At 61.9% G+C, this 18,362-nt stretch overlaps 17 non-coding genes across 17 annotated transcripts; all 17 read right to left on the reverse strand.

Moving 5' to 3' along the window:
• Positions 1-633: 633 nt before the first annotated feature.
• On the reverse strand, positions 634-727 carry LOC144253212 (small nucleolar RNA SNORD116). The gene has a single exon (XR_013343207.1). It is a non-coding gene; the product is annotated as a small nucleolar RNA SNORD116 (small nucleolar RNA).
• Positions 728-1,723: 996 nt separating this feature from the next.
• Positions 1,724-1,817, reverse strand: LOC144253223 (small nucleolar RNA SNORD116). The gene has a single exon (XR_013343218.1). It is a non-coding gene; the product is annotated as a small nucleolar RNA SNORD116 (small nucleolar RNA).
• Positions 1,818-2,805: 988 nt separating this feature from the next.
• Positions 2,806-2,899, reverse strand: LOC144253234 (small nucleolar RNA SNORD116). The gene has a single exon (XR_013343229.1). It is a non-coding gene; the product is annotated as a small nucleolar RNA SNORD116 (small nucleolar RNA).
• A 985-nt stretch (positions 2,900-3,884) lies between these two features.
• LOC144253245 (small nucleolar RNA SNORD116) lies at positions 3,885-3,978 on the reverse strand. The gene has a single exon (XR_013343240.1). It is a non-coding gene; the product is annotated as a small nucleolar RNA SNORD116 (small nucleolar RNA).
• A 981-nt stretch (positions 3,979-4,959) lies between these two features.
• On the reverse strand, positions 4,960-5,053 carry LOC144253185 (small nucleolar RNA SNORD116). The gene has a single exon (XR_013343180.1). It is a non-coding gene; the product is annotated as a small nucleolar RNA SNORD116 (small nucleolar RNA).
• Positions 5,054-6,049: 996 nt separating this feature from the next.
• On the reverse strand, positions 6,050-6,143 carry LOC144253196 (small nucleolar RNA SNORD116). The gene has a single exon (XR_013343191.1). It is a non-coding gene; the product is annotated as a small nucleolar RNA SNORD116 (small nucleolar RNA).
• Positions 6,144-7,131: 988 nt separating this feature from the next.
• On the reverse strand, positions 7,132-7,225 carry LOC144253204 (small nucleolar RNA SNORD116). The gene has a single exon (XR_013343199.1). It is a non-coding gene; the product is annotated as a small nucleolar RNA SNORD116 (small nucleolar RNA).
• Positions 7,226-8,216: 991 nt separating this feature from the next.
• LOC144253205 (small nucleolar RNA SNORD116) lies at positions 8,217-8,310 on the reverse strand. Its single transcript, XR_013343200.1, has one exon. It is a non-coding gene; the product is annotated as a small nucleolar RNA SNORD116 (small nucleolar RNA).
• A 987-nt stretch (positions 8,311-9,297) lies between these two features.
• On the reverse strand, positions 9,298-9,391 carry LOC144253206 (small nucleolar RNA SNORD116). Its single transcript, XR_013343201.1, has one exon. It is a non-coding gene; the product is annotated as a small nucleolar RNA SNORD116 (small nucleolar RNA).
• Positions 9,392-10,352: 961 nt separating this feature from the next.
• On the reverse strand, positions 10,353-10,447 carry LOC144253199 (small nucleolar RNA SNORD116). Its single transcript, XR_013343194.1, has one exon. It is a non-coding gene; the product is annotated as a small nucleolar RNA SNORD116 (small nucleolar RNA).
• Positions 10,448-11,433: 986 nt separating this feature from the next.
• Positions 11,434-11,527, reverse strand: LOC144253203 (small nucleolar RNA SNORD116). The gene has a single exon (XR_013343198.1). It is a non-coding gene; the product is annotated as a small nucleolar RNA SNORD116 (small nucleolar RNA).
• Positions 11,528-12,488: 961 nt separating this feature from the next.
• Positions 12,489-12,582, reverse strand: LOC144253201 (small nucleolar RNA SNORD116). Its single transcript, XR_013343196.1, has one exon. It is a non-coding gene; the product is annotated as a small nucleolar RNA SNORD116 (small nucleolar RNA).
• Positions 12,583-13,570: 988 nt separating this feature from the next.
• Positions 13,571-13,664, reverse strand: LOC144253198 (small nucleolar RNA SNORD116). Its single transcript, XR_013343193.1, has one exon. It is a non-coding gene; the product is annotated as a small nucleolar RNA SNORD116 (small nucleolar RNA).
• Positions 13,665-14,652: 988 nt separating this feature from the next.
• On the reverse strand, positions 14,653-14,746 carry LOC144253179 (small nucleolar RNA SNORD116). The gene has a single exon (XR_013343174.1). It is a non-coding gene; the product is annotated as a small nucleolar RNA SNORD116 (small nucleolar RNA).
• Positions 14,747-15,737: 991 nt separating this feature from the next.
• Positions 15,738-15,831, reverse strand: LOC144253207 (small nucleolar RNA SNORD116). The gene has a single exon (XR_013343202.1). It is a non-coding gene; the product is annotated as a small nucleolar RNA SNORD116 (small nucleolar RNA).
• Positions 15,832-16,823: 992 nt separating this feature from the next.
• On the reverse strand, positions 16,824-16,917 carry LOC144253208 (small nucleolar RNA SNORD116). Its single transcript, XR_013343203.1, has one exon. It is a non-coding gene; the product is annotated as a small nucleolar RNA SNORD116 (small nucleolar RNA).
• Positions 16,918-17,878: 961 nt separating this feature from the next.
• Positions 17,879-17,972, reverse strand: LOC144253209 (small nucleolar RNA SNORD116). Its single transcript, XR_013343204.1, has one exon. It is a non-coding gene; the product is annotated as a small nucleolar RNA SNORD116 (small nucleolar RNA).
• Between the last annotated feature and the right edge of the window lie 390 nt (positions 17,973-18,362).

An 18,362-nucleotide genomic window follows, 5' to 3' on the forward strand; every position in this document is an offset into this window, starting at 1 on the left:
CTCCTGTCCGATGCCAGCTTCCTGTCGGCTGAGTATACTCCCCAAGCCTCACCATACACTGTCCTGCATCCCCAATCCACAGGGAGCGCATCCACAATCCCGCACCTGGGGGCTAGTTCCGCACAACGGGGAACCTGGGCGCGCCATCTTGGGAGGACAGTTTGCTACAGGCCTCGCTTTCCGCACCTTCTAGGCTTCACCAGGGGTATGCCTGCTGCAATTGTCCCCATCCGCCTTGTACCTGTCCTCCCCTTCACCCTCCACACTCCACCCCGCTGCCCGCTGCGAGAAGCTCTGCTACACCCTCACCCACTGGTCCTCTAACAAAGGGAGGGCCAGGGCTAGCCCTCTCCAGACAACCTCATGCCTCCAGGTCATCCCAACCTTTCAAATAGGGCGCCTGGACACCTCACACCTGTTGTTCCCCAGCAGGCCTGGCTCTGCGGAGCATGCGGTTCCGCTCAGCCAAGAATACCCAGCGGCCGCTTCCACACGGACGGGGCCACAAACCCAGCTGTGGGCACCGGCCGCGCCTAGGACTTCGCCCAGGAGGAGGACAAGTATGGGAAGCCCCGGCAGCTATCCCTGGCCCCTGCCACCTCTGCCTCTGCCTCTGCCTCTGCCACGTGTGCCGGACCTCAGTCACGATGAGCGAGACGGTAGTGGGTTTTCACTCATTTTGTTCAGCTTTTCCAAGGAATGTTATTGGAGGACTCATCATCGATCCAAGCACGCTGGACACACCAGCGGCGTCCACGCCCCTGGCCGGGCCGGGGCCCGACCCAGCACATTTAGGGGGCGGTATGCCCACGCCAATTCCTGCCTATCGTCCAACAACTGGCTTGGCACCGTGGACGTGGACAAGCCAAGCTTACCGTCTTCGCCACGCCCCGGCCTGGGTCCCAGTCAAGAACACGGGGATGCCAACCAGAAAACAGGACCCCACGGCCTCAGCACAGGTGGGCACGCTCCAAGCAGCCACCAGGCACGCCTCCCTCGCCCGCCACCTCGTCCTGAAGAGTGCACACAAATGACAAGCAACCATGAGAACAAAGGCCCCGGGCCAGGGCTCTCCTCTCCCATGCCAGCTTCCTGTAGGCTGAGTAAAATCCTCAATGCTCAGGATACACTCTCCTGCATCCCCCATATACTCAGAGCTAATGGAGAATCGCACATCTGGGCGCTACGGCCACACACCCGGAGACCTTGCGCGGGCCATCTAGGGAGGATAGATTGCCACAGGCCTCGCTTCCCGCACCCTGCACTCATCGCCAGGGGTCTGCCTGCTGCAACATTCCACTTCCGCCTTGTTCCTGTCCTCCACTCCACCCCGCTGCCCCCTGAGATAACGTATGCTACACCCTCACCCACTGGTCCCATCAGGAAAGGGAGGGCCAGGGCTAGGCAACCTCGTGCCTACAGGCAACCTCGTGCCTCCAACTCATCCCAACCTTTTAAAGGAGGGCGCTTGGACACCTCACACCGTGGTGCCCCAGCAGGCCTGGCTCTTTCCAGCACCTGACTCGGCTCAGCCAAGAATACCCAGCGGCCACACGCACATGGACGGGGCCACGGCCCAGCTGTGGGCATCGGCTGGCCTAGGAATGCGCCCAGGAGGAGGACAAGAATGGGAAGCCCCGGCGGCTATCCCTGGCCCCTGCCACCTCTGCCTCTGCCTCTGCCTCTGCCTCTGCCTCTGCCTCTGCCTCTGCCAACGTGTGCCGGACCTCAGTCACGATGAGCGAGACGGTAGTGGGTTTTCACTCATTTTGTTCAGCTTTTCCAAGGAATGTTATTGGAGGACTCATCATCGATCCAAGCACGCCGGAGGCACCAACCGCGTCCACGCCCCGGGCCGGGACGGGCCGGGGCCCGAACGAGCACAGTCACGGGGAAGGTATTTGCACACCAACCCTCATAGCCCCCAACAACTGGCTCGGCACGGGGGAGGTGGACAAGCCAAGCTTACCGTCTTCGCCACGCTCCGGCCTGGGTCCCAGTCGCGAACACGGGGATGCCAAACACCAAACAGGACCCCACGGCATCAGCAGAGGTGGGCACGCTCCACTCAGCCACCAGGAACGCCTCCCTCGCCCGCCACCTCGTCCTGAAGAGTGTACACAAGTGACAAGCAACCATGAGAACAACGGCCCGGTGCCAGGGCTCTCCTGTCCGATGCCAGCTTCCTGTCGGCTGAGTATACTCCCCAAGCCTCACCATACACTGTCCTGCATCCCCAATCCACAGGGAGCGCATCCACAATCCCGCACCTGGGGGCTAGTTCCGCACAACGGGGAACCTGGGCGCGCCATCTTGGGAGGACAGTTTGCTACAGGCCTCGCTTTCCGCACCTTCTAGGCTTCACCAGGGGTATGCCTGCTGCAATTGTCCCCATCCGCCTTGTACCTGTCCTCCCCTTCACCCTCCACACTCCACCCCGCTGCCCGCTGCGAGAAGCTCTGCTACACCCTCACCCACTGGTCCTCTAACAAAGGGAGGGCCAGGGCTAGCCCTCTCCAGACAACCTCATGCCTCCAGGTTATCCCAACCTTTCAAATAGGGCGCCTGGACACCTCACACCTGTTGTTCCCCAGCAGGCCTGGCTCTGCGGAGCATGCGGTTCCGCTCAGCCAAGAATACCCAGCGGCCCCTTGCACACGGACGGGGCCACAAACCCAGCTGTGGGCACCGGCCGCGCCTAGGACTTCGCCCAGGAGGAGGACAAGTATGGGAAGATCCGGCAGCTATCCCTGGCCCCTGCCACCTCTGCCTCTGCCTCTGCCTCTGCCTCTGCCAACGTGTGCCGGACCTCAGTCACGATGAGCGAGACGGTAGTGGGTTTTCACTCATTTTGTTCAGCTTTTCCAAGGAATGTTATTGGAGGACTCATCATCGATCCAAGCACGCCGGACGCACCAGCGGCGTCCACGCCCCTGGCCGGGCCGGGGCCCGACCCAGCACATTTAGGGGGCGGTATGCCCACGCCAATTCCTGCCTATCCTCCAACAACTGGCTTGGCACCGTGGACGTGGACAAGCCAAGCTTACCGTCTTCGCCACGCCCCGGCCTGGGTCCCAGTCTCCAACACGGGGATGCCAACCAGAAAACAGGACCCCACGGCCTCAGCACAGGTGGGCACGCTCCAAGCAGCCACCAGGCACGCCTCCCTCGCCCGCCACCTCGTCCTGAAGAGTGCACACAAATGACAAGCAACCATGAGAACAAAGGCCCCGGGCCAGGGCTCTCCTCTCCCATGCCAGCTTCCTGTAGGCTGAGTAAAATCCTCAATGCTCAGGATACACTCTCCTGCATCCCCCATATACTCAGAGCTAATGGAGAATCGCACATCTGGGCGCTACGGCCACACACCCGGAGACCTTGCGCGGGCCATCTAGGGAGGATAGATTGCCACAGGCCTCGCTTCCCGCACCCTGCACTCATCGCCAGGGGTCTGCCTGCTGCAACATTCCACTTCCGCCTTGTTCCTGTCCTCCACTCCACCCCGCTGCCCCCTGAGATAAGGTATGCTACACCCTCACCCACTGGTCCCATCAGGAAAGGGAGGGCCAGGGCTAGGCAACCTCGTGCCTACAGGCAACCTCGTGCCTCCAAGTCATCCCAACCTTTTAAAGGAGGGCGCTTGGACACCTCACACCGGTGCTGCCCCAACAGGCCTGGCTCTTTCCAGCACCTGACTCGGCTCAGCCAAGAATACCCAGCGGCCACACGCACATGGACGGGGCCACGGCCCAGCTGTGGGCATCGGCCGGCCTAGCAATTCGCCCAGGAGGAGGACAAGTATGGGAAGCCCCGGCGGCTATCCCTGGCCCCTGCCACCTCTGCCTCTGCCTCTGCCTCTGCCTCTGCCTCTGCCAACGTGTGCCGGACCTCAGTCACGATGAGCGAGACGGTAGTGGGTTTTCACTCATTTTGTTCAGCTTTTCCAAGGAATGTTATTGGAGGACTCATCATCGATCCAAGCACGCCGGAGGCACCAACCGCGTCCACGCCCGGGCCGGGACGGGCCGGGGCCCGAACGAGCACAGTCACGGGGAAGGTATTTGCACACCAACCCTCATCGCCCCCAACAACTGGCTCGGCACGGGGGAGGTGGACAAGCCAAGCTTACCGTCTTCGCCACGCTCCGGCCTGGGTCCCAGTCGCGAACACGGGGATGCCAAACACCAAACAGGACCCCACGGCATCAGCAGAGGTGGGCACGCTCCACTCAGCCACCAGGAACGCCTCCCTCGCCCGCCACCTCGTCCTGAAGAGTGTACACAAGTGACAAGCAACCATGAGAACAACGGCCCGGTGCCAGGGCTCTCCTGTCCGATGCCAGCTTCCTGTCGGCTGAGTATACTCCCCAAGCCTCACCATACACTGTCCTGCATCCCCAATCCACAGGGAGCGCATCCACAATCCCGCACCTGGGGGCTAGTTCCGCACAACGGGGAACCTGGGCGCGCCATCTTGGGAGGACAGTTTGCTACAGGCCTCGCTTTCCGCACCTTCTAGGCTTCACCAGGGGTATGCCTGCTGCAATTGTCCCCATCCGCCTTGTACCTGTCCTCCCCTTCACCCTCCACACTCCACCCCGCTGCCCGCTGCGAGAAGCTCTGCTACACCCTCACCCACTGGTCCTCTAACAAAGGGAGGGCCAGGGCTAGCCCTCTCCAGACAACCTCATGCCTCCAGGTCATCCCAACCTTTCAAATAGGGCGCCTGGACACCTCACACCTGTTGTTCCCCAGCAGGCCTGGCTCTGCGGAGCATGCGGTTCCGCTCAGCCAAGAATACCCAGCGGCCCCTTCCACACGGACGGGGCCACAAACCCAGCTGTGGGCACCGGCCGCGCCTAGGACTTCGCCCAGGAGGAGGACAAGTATGGGAAGCCCCGGCAGCTATCCCTGGCCCCTGCCACCTCTGCCTCTGCCTCTGCCTCTGCCAACGTGTGCCGGACCTCAGTCACGATGAGCGAGACGGTAGTGGGTTTTCACTCATTTTGTTCAGCTTTTCCAAGGAATGTTATTGGAGGACTCATCATCGATCCAAGCACGCTGGACACACCAGCGGCGTCCACGCCCCTGGCCGGGCCGGGGCCCGACCCAGCACATTTAGGGGGCGGTATGCCCACGCCAATTCCTGCCTATCGTCCAACAACTGGCTTGGCACCGTGGACGTGGACAAGCCAAGCTTACCGTCTTCGCCACGCCCCGGCCTGGGTCCCAGTCACGAACACGGGGATGCCAACCAGAAAACAGGACCCCACGGCCTCAGCACAGGTGGGCACGCTCCAAGCAGCCACCAGGCACGCCTCCCTCGCCCGCCACCTCATCCTGAAGAGTGCACACAAATGACAAGCAACCATGAGAACAAAGGCCCCGGGCCAGGGCTCTCCTCTCCCATGCCAGCTTCCTGTAGGCTGAGTAAAATCCTCAATGCTCAGGATACACTCTCCTGCATCCCCCATATACTCAGAGCTAATGGAGAATCGCACATCTGGGCGCTACGGCCACACACCCGGAGACCTTGCGCGGGCCATCTAGGGAGGATAGATTGCCACAGGCCTCGCTTCCCGCACCCTGCACTCATCGCCAGGGGTCTGCCTGCTGCAACATTCCACTTCCGCCTTGTTCCTGTCCTCCACTCCACCCCGCTGCCCCCTGAGATAACGTATGCTACACCCTCACCCACTGGTCCCATCAGGAAAGGGAGGGCCAGGGCTAGGCAACCTCGTGCCTACAGGCAACCTCGTGCCTCCAACTCATCCCAACCTTTTAAAGGAGGGCGCTTGGACACCTCACACCGTGGTGCCCCAGCAGGCCTGGCTCTTTCCAGCACCTGACTCGGCTCAGCCAAGAATACCCAGCGGCCACACGCACATGGACGGGGCCACGGCCCAGCTGTGGGCATCGGCTGGCCTAGGAATGCGCCCAGGAGGAGGACAAGAATGGGAAGCCCCGGCGGCTATCCCTGGCCCCTGCCACCTCTGCCTCTGCCTCTGCCTCTGCCTCTGCCTCTGCCTCTGCCTCTGCCAACGTGTGCCGGACCTCAGTCACGATGAGCGAGACGGTAGTGGGTTTTCACTCATTTTGTTCAGCTTTTCCAAGGAATGTTATTGGAGGACTCATCATCGATCCAAGCACGCCGGAGGCACCAACCGCGTCCACGCCCCGGGCCGGGACGGGCCGGGGCCCGAACGAGCACAGTCACGGGGAAGGTATTTGCACACCAACCCTCATAGCCCCCAACAACTGGCTCGGCACGGGGGAGGTGGACAAGCCAAGCTTACCGTCTTCGCCACGCTCCGGCCTGGGTCCCAGTCGCGAACACGGGGATGCCAAACACCAAACAGGACCCCACGGCATCAGCAGAGGTGGGCACGCTCCACTCAGCCACCAGGAACGCCTCCCTCGCCCGCCACCTCGTCCTGAAGAGTGTACACAAGTGACAAGCAACCATGAGAACAACGGCCCGGTGCCAGGGCTCTCCTGTCCGATGCCAGCTTCCTGTCGGCTGAGTATACTCCCCAAGCCTCACCATACACTGTCCTGCATCCCCAATCCACAGGGAGCGCATCCACAATCCCGCACCTGGGGGCTAGTTCCGCACAACGGGGAACCTGGGCGCGCCATCTTGGGAGGACAGTTTGCTACAGGCCTCGCTTTCCGCACCTTCTAGGCTTCACCAGGGGTATGCCTGCTGCAATTGTCCCCATCCGCCTTGTACCTGTCCTCCCCTTCACCCTCCACACTCCACCCCGCTGCCCGCTGCGAGAAGCTCTGCTACACCCTCACCCACTGGTCCTCTAACAAAGGGAGGGCCAGGGCTAGCCCTCTCCAGACAACCTCATGCCTCCAGGTTATCCCAACCTTTCAAATAGGGCGCCTGGACACCTCACACCTGTTGTTCCCCAGCAGGCCTGGCTCTGCGGAGCATGCGGTTCCGCTCAGCCAAGAATACCCAGCGGCCCCTTGCACACGGACGGGGCCACAAACCCAGCTGTGGGCACCGGCCGCGCCTAGGACTTCGCCCAGGAGGAGGACAAGTATGGGAAGATCCGGCAGCTATCCCTGGCCCCTGCCACCTCTGCCTCTGCCTCTGCCTCTGCCTCTGCCAACGTGTGCCGGACCTCAGTCACGATGAGCGAGACGGTAGTGGGTTTTCACTCATTTTGTTCAGCTTTTCCAAGGAATGTTATTGGAGGACTCATCATCGATCCAAGCACGCCGGACGCACCAGCGGCGTCCACGCCCCTGGCCGGGCCGGGGCCCGACCCAGCACATTTAGGGGGCGGTATGCCCACGCCAATTCCTGCCTATCCTCCAACAACTGGCTTGGCACCGTGGACGTGGACAAGCCAAGCTTACCGTCTTCGCCACGCCCCGGCCTGGGTCCCAGTCTCCAAAACGGGGATGCCAACCAGAAAACAGGACCCCACGGCCTCAGCACAGGTGGGCACGCTCCAAGCAGCCACCAGGCACGCCTCCCTCGCCCGCCACCTCGTCCTGAAGAGTGCACACAAATGACAAGCAACCATGAGAACAAAGGCCCCGGGCCAGGGCTCTCCTCTCCCATGCCAGCTTCCTGTAGGCTGAGTAAAATCCTCAATGCTCAGGATACACTCTCCTGCATCCCCCATATACTCAGAGCTAATGGAGAATCGCACATCTGGGCGCTACGGCCACACACCCGGAGACCTTGCACGGGCCATCTAGGGAGGATAGATTGCCACAGGCCTCGCTTCCCGCACCCTGCACTCATCGCCAGGGGTCTGCCTGCTGCAACATTCCACTTCCGCCTTGTTCCTGTCCTCCACTCCACCCCGCTGCCCCCTGAGATAAGGTATGCTACACCCTCACCCACTGGTCCCATCAGGAAAGGGAGGGCCAGGGCTAGGCAACCTCGTGCCTACAGGCAACCTCGTGCCTCCAAGTCATCCCAACCTTTTAAAGGAGGGCGCTTGGACACCTCACACCGGTGCTGCCCCAACAGGCCTGGCTCTTTCCAGCACCTGACTCGGCTCAGCCAAGAATACCCAGCGGCCACACGCACATGGACGGGGCCACGGCCCAGCTGTGGGCATCGGCCGGCCTAGCAATTCGCCCAGGAGGAGGACAAGTATGGGAAGCCCCGGCGGCTATCCCTGGCCCCTGCCACCTCTGCCTCTGCCTCTGCCTCTGCCTCTGCCTCTGCCTCTGCCAACGTGTGCCGGACCTCAGTCACGATGAGCGAGACGGTAGTGGGTTTTCACTCATTTTGTTCAGCTTTTCCAAGGAATGTTATTGGAGGACTCATCATCGATCCAAGCACGCCGGAGGCACCAACCGCGTCCACGCCCCGGGCCGGGACGGGCCGGGGCCCGAACGAGCACAGTCACGGGGAAGGTATTTGCACACCAACCCTCATCGCCCCCAACAACTGGCTCGGCACGGGGGAGGTGGACAAGCCAAGCTTACCGTCTTCGCCACGCTCCGGCCTGGGTCCCAGTCGCGAACACGGGGATGCCAAACACCAAACAGGACCCCACGGCATCAGCAGAGGTGGGCACGCTCCACTCAGCCACCAGGAACGCCTCCCTCACCCGCCACCTCGTCCTGAAGAGTGTACACAAGTGACAAGCAACCATGAGAACAACGGCCCGGTGCCAGGGCTCTCCTGTCCGATGCCAGCTTCCTGTCGGCTGAGTATACTCCCCAAGCCTCACCATACACTGTCCTGCATCCCCAATCCACAGGGAGCGCATCCACAATCCCGCACCTGGGGGCTAGTTCCGCACAACGGGGAACCTGGGCGCGCCATCTTGGGAGGACAGTTTGCTACAGGCCTCGCTTTCCGCACCTTCTAGGCTTCACCAGGGGTATGCCTGCTGCAATTGTCCCCATCCGCCTTGTACCTGTCCTCCCCTTCACCCTCCACACTCCACCCCGCTGCCCGCTGCGAGAAGCTCTGCTACACCCTCACCCACTGGTCCTCTAACAAAGGGAGGGCCAGGGCTAGCCCTCTCCAGACAACCTCATGCCTCCAGGTCATCCCATCCTTTCAAATAGGGCGCCTGGACACCTCACACCTGTTGTTCCCCAGCAGGCCTGGCTCTGCGGAGCATGCGGTTCCGCTCAGCCAAGAATACCCAGCGGCCCCTTGCACACGGACGGGGCCACAAACCCAGCTGTGGGCACCGGCCTCGCCTAGGACTTCCCCAGGAGGAGGACAAGTATGGGAAGCCCCGGCAGCTATCCCTGGCCCCTGCCACCTCTGCCTCTGCCTCTGCCTCTGCCTCTGCCAACGTGTGCCGGACCTCAGTCACGATGAGCGAGACGGTAGTGGGTTTTCACTCATTTTGTTCAGCTTTTCCAAGGAATGTTATTGGAGGACTCATCATCGATCCAACCACGCCGGACACACCAGCGGCGTCCACGCCCCTGGCCGGGCCGGGACCCGACCCAGCACATTTAGGGGGCGGTATGGCCACGCCAATTCCTGCCTATCCTCCAACAACTGGCTTGGCACCGTGGACGTGGACAAGCCAAGCTTACCGTCTTCGCCACACCCCGGCCTGGGTCCCAGTCACGAACACGGGGATGCCAACCAGAAAACAGGACCCCACGGCCTCAGCACAGGTGGGCACGCTCCAAGCAGCCACCAGGCACGCCTCCCTCGCCCGCCACCTCGTCCTGAAGAGTGCACACAAATGACAAGCAACCATGAGAACAAAGGCCCCGGGCCAGGGCTCTCCTCTCCCATGCCAGCTTCCTGTAGGCTGAGTAAAATCCTCAATGCTCAGGATACACTCTCCTGCATCCCCCATATACTCAGAGCTAATGGAGAATCGCACATCTGGGCGCTACGGCCACACACCCGGAGACCTTGCGCGGGCCATCTAGGGAGGATAGATTGCCACAGGCCTCGCTTCCCGCACCCTGCACTCATCGCCAGGGGTCTGCCTGCTGCAACATTCCACTTCCGCCTTGTTCCTGTCCTCCACTCCACCCCGCTGCCCCCTGAGATAACGTATGCTACACCCTCACCCACTGGTCCCATCAGGAAAGGGAGGGCCAGGGCTAGGCAACCTCGTGCCTACAGGCAACCTCGTGCCTCCAACTCATCCCAACCTTTTAAAGGAGGGCGCTAGGACACCTCACACCGGTGCTGCCCCAACAGGCCTGACTCTTTCCAGCACCTGACTCGGCTCAGCCAAGAATACTAAGCGGCCACACGCACATGGACGGGGCCACGGCCCAGCTGTGGGCATCGGCCGGCCTAGGAATTCGCCCAGGAGGAGGACAAGTATGGGAAGCCCCGGCGGCTATCCCTGGCCCCTGCCACCTCTGCCTCTGCCAACGTGTGCCGGACCTCAGTCACGATGAGCGAGACGGTAGTGGGTTTTCACTCATTTTGTTCAGCTTTTTCCAAGGAATGTTATTGGAGGACTCATCATCGATCCAAGCACGCCGGAGGCACCAACCGCGTCCACGCCCCGGGCCGGGACGGGCCGGGGCCCGAACGAGCACAGTCACGGGGAAGGTATTTGCACACCAACCCTCATAGCCCCAACAACTGGCTCGGCACGGGGGAGGTGGACAAGCCAAGCTTACCGTCTTCGCCACGCTCCGGCCTGGGTCCCAGTCGCGAACACGGGGATGCCAAACACCAAACAGGACCCCACGGCATCAGCAGAGGTGGGCACGCTCCACTCAGCCACCAGGAACGCCTCCCTCGCCCGCCACCTCGTCCTGAAGAGTGTACACAAGTGACAAGCAACCATGAGAACAACGGCCCTGTGCCAGGGCTCTCCTGTCCGATGCCAGCTTCCTGTCGGCTGAGTATACTCCCCAAGCCTCACCATACACTGTCCTGCATCCCCAATCCACAGGGAGCGCATCCACAATCCCGCACCTGGGGGCTAGTTCCGCACAACGGGGAACCTGGGCGCGCCATCTTGGGAGGACAGTTTGCTACAGGCCTCGCTTTCCGCACCTTCTAGGCTTCACCAGGGGTATGCCTGCTGCAATTGTCCCCATCCGCCTTGTACCTGTCCTCCCCTTCACCCTCCACACTCCACCCCGCTGCCCGCTGCGAGAAGCTCTGCTACACCCTCACCCACTGGTCCTCTAACAAAGGGAGGGCCAGGGCTAGCCCTCTCCAGACAACCTCATGCCTCCAGGTCATCCCATCCTTTCAAATAGGGCGCCTGGACACCTCACACCTGTTGTTCCCCAGCAGGCCTGGCTCTGCGGAGCATGCGGTTCCGCTCAGCCAAGAATACCCAGCGGCCCCTTGCACACGGACGGGGCCACAAACCCAGCTGTGGGCACCGGCCTCGCCTAGGACTTCCCCAGGAGGAGGACAAGTATGGGAAGCCCCGGCAGCTATCCCTGGCCCCTGCCACCTCTGCCTCTGCCTCTGCCTCTGCCTCTGCCAACGTGTGCCGGACCTCAGTCACGATGAGCGAGACGGTAGTGGGTTTTCACTCATTTTGTTCAGCTTTTCCAAGGAATGTTATTGGAGGACTCATCATCGATACAACCACGCCGGACACACCAGCGGCGTCCACGCCCCTGGCCGGGCCGGGACCCGACCCAGCACATTTAGGGGGCGGTATGGCCACGCCAATTCCTGCCTATCCTCCAACAACTGGCTTGGCACCGTGGACGTGGACAAGCCAAGCTTACCGTCTTCGCCACGCCCCGGCCTGGGTCCCAGTCACGAACACGGGGATGCCAACCAGAAAACAGGACCCCACGGCCTCAGCACAGGTGGGCACGCTCCAAGCAGCCACCAGGCACGCCTCCCTCGCCCGCCACCTCGTCCTGAAGAGTGCACACAAATGACAAGCAACCATGAGAACAAAGGCCCCGGGCCAGGGCTCTCCTCTCCCATGCCAGCTTCCTGTAGGCTGAGTAAAATCCTCAATGCTCAGGATACACTCTCCTGCATCCCCCATATACTCAGAGCTAATGGAGAATCGCACATCTGGGCGCTACGGCCACACACCCGGAGACCTTGCGCAGGCCATCTAGGGAGGATAGATTGCCACAGGCCTCGCTTCCCGCACCCTGCACTCATCGCCAGGGGTCTGCCTGCTGCAACATTCCACTTCCGCCTTGTTCCTGTCCTCCACTCCACCCCGCTGCCCCCTGAGATAACGTATGCTACACCCTCACCCACTGGTCCCATCAGGAAAGGGAGGGCCAGGGCTAGGCAACCTCGTGCCTACAGGCAACCTCGTGCCTCCAACTCATCCCAACCTTTTAAAGGAGGGCGCTAGGACACCTCACACCGGTGCTGCCCCAACAGGCCTGACTCTTTCCAGCACCTGACTCGGCTCAGCCAAGAATACTAAGCGGCCACACGCACATGGACGGGGCCACGGCCCAGCTGTGGGCATCGGCCGGCCTAGGAATTCGCCCAGGAGGAGGACAAGTATGGGAAGCCCCGGCGGCTATCCCTGGCCCCTGCCACCTCTGCCTCTGCCAACGTGTGCCGGACCTCAGTCACGATGAGCGAGACGGTAGTGGGTTTTCACTCATTTTGTTCAGGTTTTCCAAGGAATGTTATTGGAGGACTCATCATCGATCCAAGCACGCCGGAGGCACCAACCGCGTCCACGCCCCGGGCCGGGACGGGCCGGGGCCCGAACGAGCACAGTCACGGGGAAGGTATTTGCACACCAACCCTCATAGCCCCCAACAACTGGCTCGGCACGGGGGAGGTGGACAAGCCAAGCTTACCGTCTTCGCCACGCTCCGGCCTGGGTCCCAGTCGCGAACACGGGGATGCCAAACACCAAACAGGACCCCACGGCATCAGCAGAGGTGGGCACGCTCCACTCAGCCACCAGGAACGCCTCCCTCGCCCGCCACCTCGTCCTGAAGAGTGTACACAAGTGACAAGCAACCATGAGAACAACGGCCCGGTGCCAGGGCTCTCCTGTCCGATGCCAGCTTCCTGTCGGCTGAGTATACTCCCCAAGCCTCACCATACACTGTCCTGCATCCCCAATCCACAGGGAGCGCATCCACAATCCCGAACCTGGGGGCTAGTTCCGCACAACGGGGAACCTGGGCGCGCCATCTTGGGAGGACAGTTTGCTACAGGCCTCGCTTTCCGCACCTTCTAGGCTTCACCAGGGGTATGCCTGCTGCAATTGTCCCCATCCGCCTTGTACCTGTCCTCCCCTTCACCCTCCACACTCCACCCCGCTGCCCGCTGCGAGAAGCTCTGCTACACCCTCACCCACTGGTCCTCTAACAAAGGGAGGGCCAGGGCTAGCCCTCTCCAGACAACCTCATGCCTCCAGGTCATCCCAACCTTTCAAATAGAGCGCCTGGACACCTCACACCTGTTGTTCCCCAGCAGGCCTGGCTCTGCGGTGCATGCAGTTCCGCTCAGCCAAGAATACCCAGCGGCCCCTTGCACACGGACGGGGCCACAAACCCAGCTGTGGGCACCGGCCGCGCCTAGGACTTCGCCCAGGAGGAGGACAAGTATGGGAAGATCCGGCAGCTATCCCTGGCCCCTACCACCTCTGCCTCTGCCTCTGCCTCTGCCTCTGCCAACGTGTGCCGGACCTCAGTCACGATGAGCGAGACGGTAGTAGGTTTTCACTCATTTTGTTCAGCTTTTCCAAGGAATGTTATTGGAGGACTCATCATCGATCCAAGCACGCCGGAGGCACCAACCGCGTCCACGCCCCGGGCCGGGACGGGCCGGGGCCCGAACGAGCACAGTCACGGGGAAGGTATTTGCACACCAACCCTCATCGCCCCCAACAACTGGCTCGGCACGGGGGAGGTGGACAAGCCAAGCTTACCGTCTTCGCCACGCTCCGGCCTGGGTCCCAGTCGCGAACACGGGGATGCCAAACACCAAACAGGACCCCACGGCATCAGCAGAGGTGGGCACGCTCCACTCAGCCACCAGGAACGCCTCCCTCGCCCGCCACCGCGTCCTGAAGAGTGTACACAAGTGACAAGCAACCATGAGAACAACGGCCCGGTGCCAGGGCTCTCCTGTCCGATGCCAGCTTCCTGTCGGCTGAGTATACTCCCCAAGCCTCACCATACACTGTCCTGCATCCCCAATCCACAGGGAGCGCATCCACAATCCCGCACCTGGGGGCTAGTTCCGCACAACGGGGAACCTGGGCGCGCCATCTTGGGAGGACAGTTTGCTACAGGCCTCGCTTTCCGCACCTTCTAGGCTTCACCAGGGGTATGCCTGCTGCAATTGTCCCCATCCGCCTTGTACCTGTCCTCCCCTTCACCCTCCACACTCCACCCCGCTGCCCGCTGCGAGAAGCTCTGCTACACCCTCACCCACTGGTCCTCTAACAAAGGGAGGGCCAGGGCTAGCCCTCTCCAGACAACCTCATGCCTCCAGGTCATCCCAACCTTTCAAATAGGGCGCCTGGACACCTCACACCTGTTGTTCCCCAGCAGGCCTGGCTCTGCGGAGCATGCGGTTCCGCTCAGCCAAGAATACCCAGCGGCCGCTTCCACACGGACGGGGCCACAAACCCAGCTGTGGGCACCGGCCGCGCCTAGGACTTCGCCCAGGAGGAGGACAAGTATGGGAAGCCCCGGCAGCTATCCCTGGCCCCTGCCACCTCTGCCTCTGCCTCTGCCTCTGCCTCTGCCAACGTGTGCCGGACCTCAGTCACGATGAGCAAGACGGTAGTGGGTTTTCACTCATTTTGTTCAGCTTTTCCAAGGAATGTTATTGGAGGACTCATCATCGATCCAAGCACGCTGGACACACCAGCGGCGTCCACGCCCCTGGCCGGGCCGGGGCCCGACCCAGCACATTTAGGGGGCGGTATGCCCACGCCAATTCCTGCCTATCGTCCAACAACTGGCTTGGCACCGTGGACGTGGACAAGCCAAGCTTACCGTCTTCGCCACGCCCCGGCCTGGGTCCCAGTCACGAACACGGGGATGCCAACCAGAAAACAGGACCCCACGGCCTCAGCACAGGTGGGCACGCTCCAAGCAGCCACCAGGCACGCCTCCCTCGCCCGCCACCTCGTCCTGAAGAGTGCACACAAATGACAAGCAACCATGAGAACAAAGGCCCCGGGCCAGGGCTCTCCTCTCCCATGCCAGCTTCCTGTAGGCTGAGTAAAATCCTCAATGCTCAGGATACACTCTCCTGCATCCCCCATATACTCAGAGCTAATGGAGAATCGCACATCTGGGCGCTACGGCCACACACCCGGAGACCTTGCGCGGGCCATCTAGGGAGGATAGATTGCCACAGGCCTCGCTTCCCGCACCCTGCACTCATCGCCAGGGGTCTGCCTGCTGCAACATTCCACTTCCGCCTTGTTCCTGTCCTCCACTCCACCCCGCTGCCCCCAGAGATAACGTATGCTACACCCTCACCCACTGGTCCCATCAGGAAAGGGAGGGCCAGGGCTAGGCAACCTCGTGCCTACAGGCAACCTCGTGCCTCCAACTCATCCCAACCTTTTAAAGGAGGGCGCTTGGACACCTCACACCGGTGGTGCCCCAGCAGGCCTGGCTCTTTCCAGCACCTGACTCGGCTCAGCCAAGAATACCCAGCGGCCACACGCACATGGACGGGGCCACGGCCCAGCTGTGGGCATCGGCCGACCTAGGAATGCGCCCAGGAGGAGGACAAGAATGGGAAGCCCCGGCGGCTATCCCTGGCCCCTGCCACCTCTGCCTCTGCCTCTGCCTCTGCCTCTGCCTCTGCCTCTGCCAACGTGTGCCGGACCTCAGTCACGATGAGCGAGACGGTAGTGGGTTTTCACTCATTTTGTTCAGCTTTTCCAAGGAATGTTATTGGAGGACTCATCATCGATCCAAGCACGCCGGAGGCACCAACCGCGTCCACGCCCCGGGCCGGGACGGGCCGGGGCCCGAACGAGCACAGTCACGGGGAAGGTATTTGCACACCAACCCTCATAGCCCCCAACAACTGGCTCGGCACGGGGGAGGTGGACAAGCCAAGCTTACCGTCTTCGCCACGCTCCGGCCTGGGTCCCAGTCGCGAACACGGGGATGCCAAACACCAAACAGGACCCCACGGCATCAGCAGAGGTGGGCACGCTCCACTCAGCCACCAGGAACGCCTCCCTCGCCCGCCACCTCGTCCTGAAGAGTGTACACAAGTGACAAGCAACCATGAGAACAACGGCCCGGTGCCAGGGCTCTCCTGTCCGATGCCAGCTTCCTGTCGGCTGAGTATACTCCCCAAGCCTCACCATACACTGTCCTGCATCCCCAATCCACAGGGAGCGCATCCACAATCCCGAACCTGGGGGCTAGTTCCGCACAACGGGGAACCTGGGCGCGCCATCTTGGGAGGACAGTTTGCTACAGGCCTCGCTTTCCGCACCTTCTAGGCTTCACCAGGGGTATGCCTGCTGCAATTGTCCCCATCCGCCTTGTACCTGTCCTCCCCTTCACCCTCCACACTCCACCCCGCTGCCCGCTGCGAGAAGCTCTGCTACACCCTCACCCACTGGTCCTCTAACAAAGGGAGGGCCAGGGCTAGCCCTCTCCAGACAACCTCATGCCTCCAGGTCATCCCAACCTTTCAAATAGAGCGCCTGGACACCTCACACCTGTTGTTCCCCAGCAGGCCTGGCTCTGCGGAGCATGCGGTTCCTTCCGCTCACCCAAGAATACCCAGCGGCCCCTTGCACACGGACGGGGCCACAAACACAGCTGTGGGCACCGGCCTCGCCTAGGACTTCGCCCAGGAGGAGGACAAGTATGGGAAGCCCCGGCAGCTATCCCTGGAGCCTGCCACCTCTGCCTCTGCCTCTGCCTCTGCCTCTGCCAACGTGTGCCGGACCTCAGTCACGATGAGCGAGACGGTAGTGGGTTTTCACTCATTTTGTTCAGCTTTTCCAAGGAATGTTATTGGAGGACTCATCATCGATCCAAGCATGCCGGACGCACCAGCGGCGTCCACGCCCCTGGCCGGGCCGGGGCCCGACCCAGCACATTTAGGGGGCGGTATGGCCACGCCAATTCCTGCCTATCCTCCAACAACTGGCTTGGCACCGTGGACGTGGACAAGCCAAGCTTACCGTCTTCTCCACGCCCCGGCCTGGGTCCCAGTCACGAACACGGGGATGCCAACCAGAAAACAGGACCCCACGGCCTCAGCACAGGTGGGCACGCTCCAAGCAGCCACCAGGCACGCCTCCCTCGCCCGCCACCTCGTCCTGAAGAGTGCACACAAATGACAAGCAACCATGAGAACAAAGGCCCCGGGCCAGGGCTCTCCTCTCCCATGCCAGCTTCCTGTAGGCTGAGTAAAATCCTCAATGCTCAGGATACACTCTCCTGCATCCCCCATATACTCAGAGCTAATGGAGAATCGCACATCTGGGCGCTACGGCCACACACCCGGAGACCTTGCGCGGGCCATCTAGGGAGGATAGATTGCCACAGGCCTCGCTTCCCGCACCCTGCACTCATCGCCAGGGGTCTGCCTGCTGCAACATTCCACTTCCGCCTTGTTCCTGTCCTCCACTCCACCCCGCTGCCCCCTGAGATAACGTATGCTACACCCTCACCCACTGGTCCCATCAGGAAAGGGAGGGCCAGGGCTAGGCAACCTCGTGCCTACAGGCAACCTCGTGCCTCCAACTCATCCCAACCTTTTAAAGGAGGGCGCTAGGACACCTCACACCGGTGCTGCCCCAACAGGCCTGACTCTTTCCAGCACCTGACTCGGCTCAGCCAAGAATACTAAGCGGCCACACGCACATGGACGGGGCCACGGCCCAGCTGTGGGCATCGGCCGGCCTAGGAATTCGCCCAGGAGGAGGACAAGTATGGGAAGCCCCGGCGGCTATCCCTGGCCCCTGCCACCTCTGCCTCTGCCAACGTGTGCCGGACCTCAGTCACGATGAGCGAGACGGTAGTGGGTTTTCACTCATTTTGTTCAGCTTTTCCAAGGAATGTTATTGGAGGACTCATCATCGATCCAAGCACGCCGGAGGCACCAACCGCGTCCACGCCCCGGGCCGGGACGGGCCGGGGCCCGAACGAGCACAGTCACGGGGAAGGTATTTGCACACCAACCCTCATCGCCCCCAACAACTGGCTCGGCACGGGGGAGGTGGACAAGCCAAGCTTACCGTCTTCGCCACGCTCCGGCCTGGGTCCCAGTCGCGAACACGGGGATGCCAAACACCAAACAGGACCCCACGGCATCAGCAGAGGTGGGCACGCTCCACTCAGCCACCAGGAACGCCTCCCTCGCCCGCCACCTCGTCCTGAAGAGTGTACACAAGTGACAAGCAACCATGAGAACAACGGCCCGGTGCCAGGGCTCTCCTGTCCGATGCCAGCTTCCTGTCGGCTGAGTATACTCCC

Source organism: Urocitellus parryii, unplaced genomic scaffold, assembly GCF_045843805.1.
Source record: "Urocitellus parryii isolate mUroPar1 unplaced genomic scaffold, mUroPar1.hap1 Scaffold_999, whole genome shotgun sequence".
Classification (NCBI taxonomy): domain Eukaryota; kingdom Metazoa; phylum Chordata; class Mammalia; order Rodentia; family Sciuridae; genus Urocitellus; species Urocitellus parryii.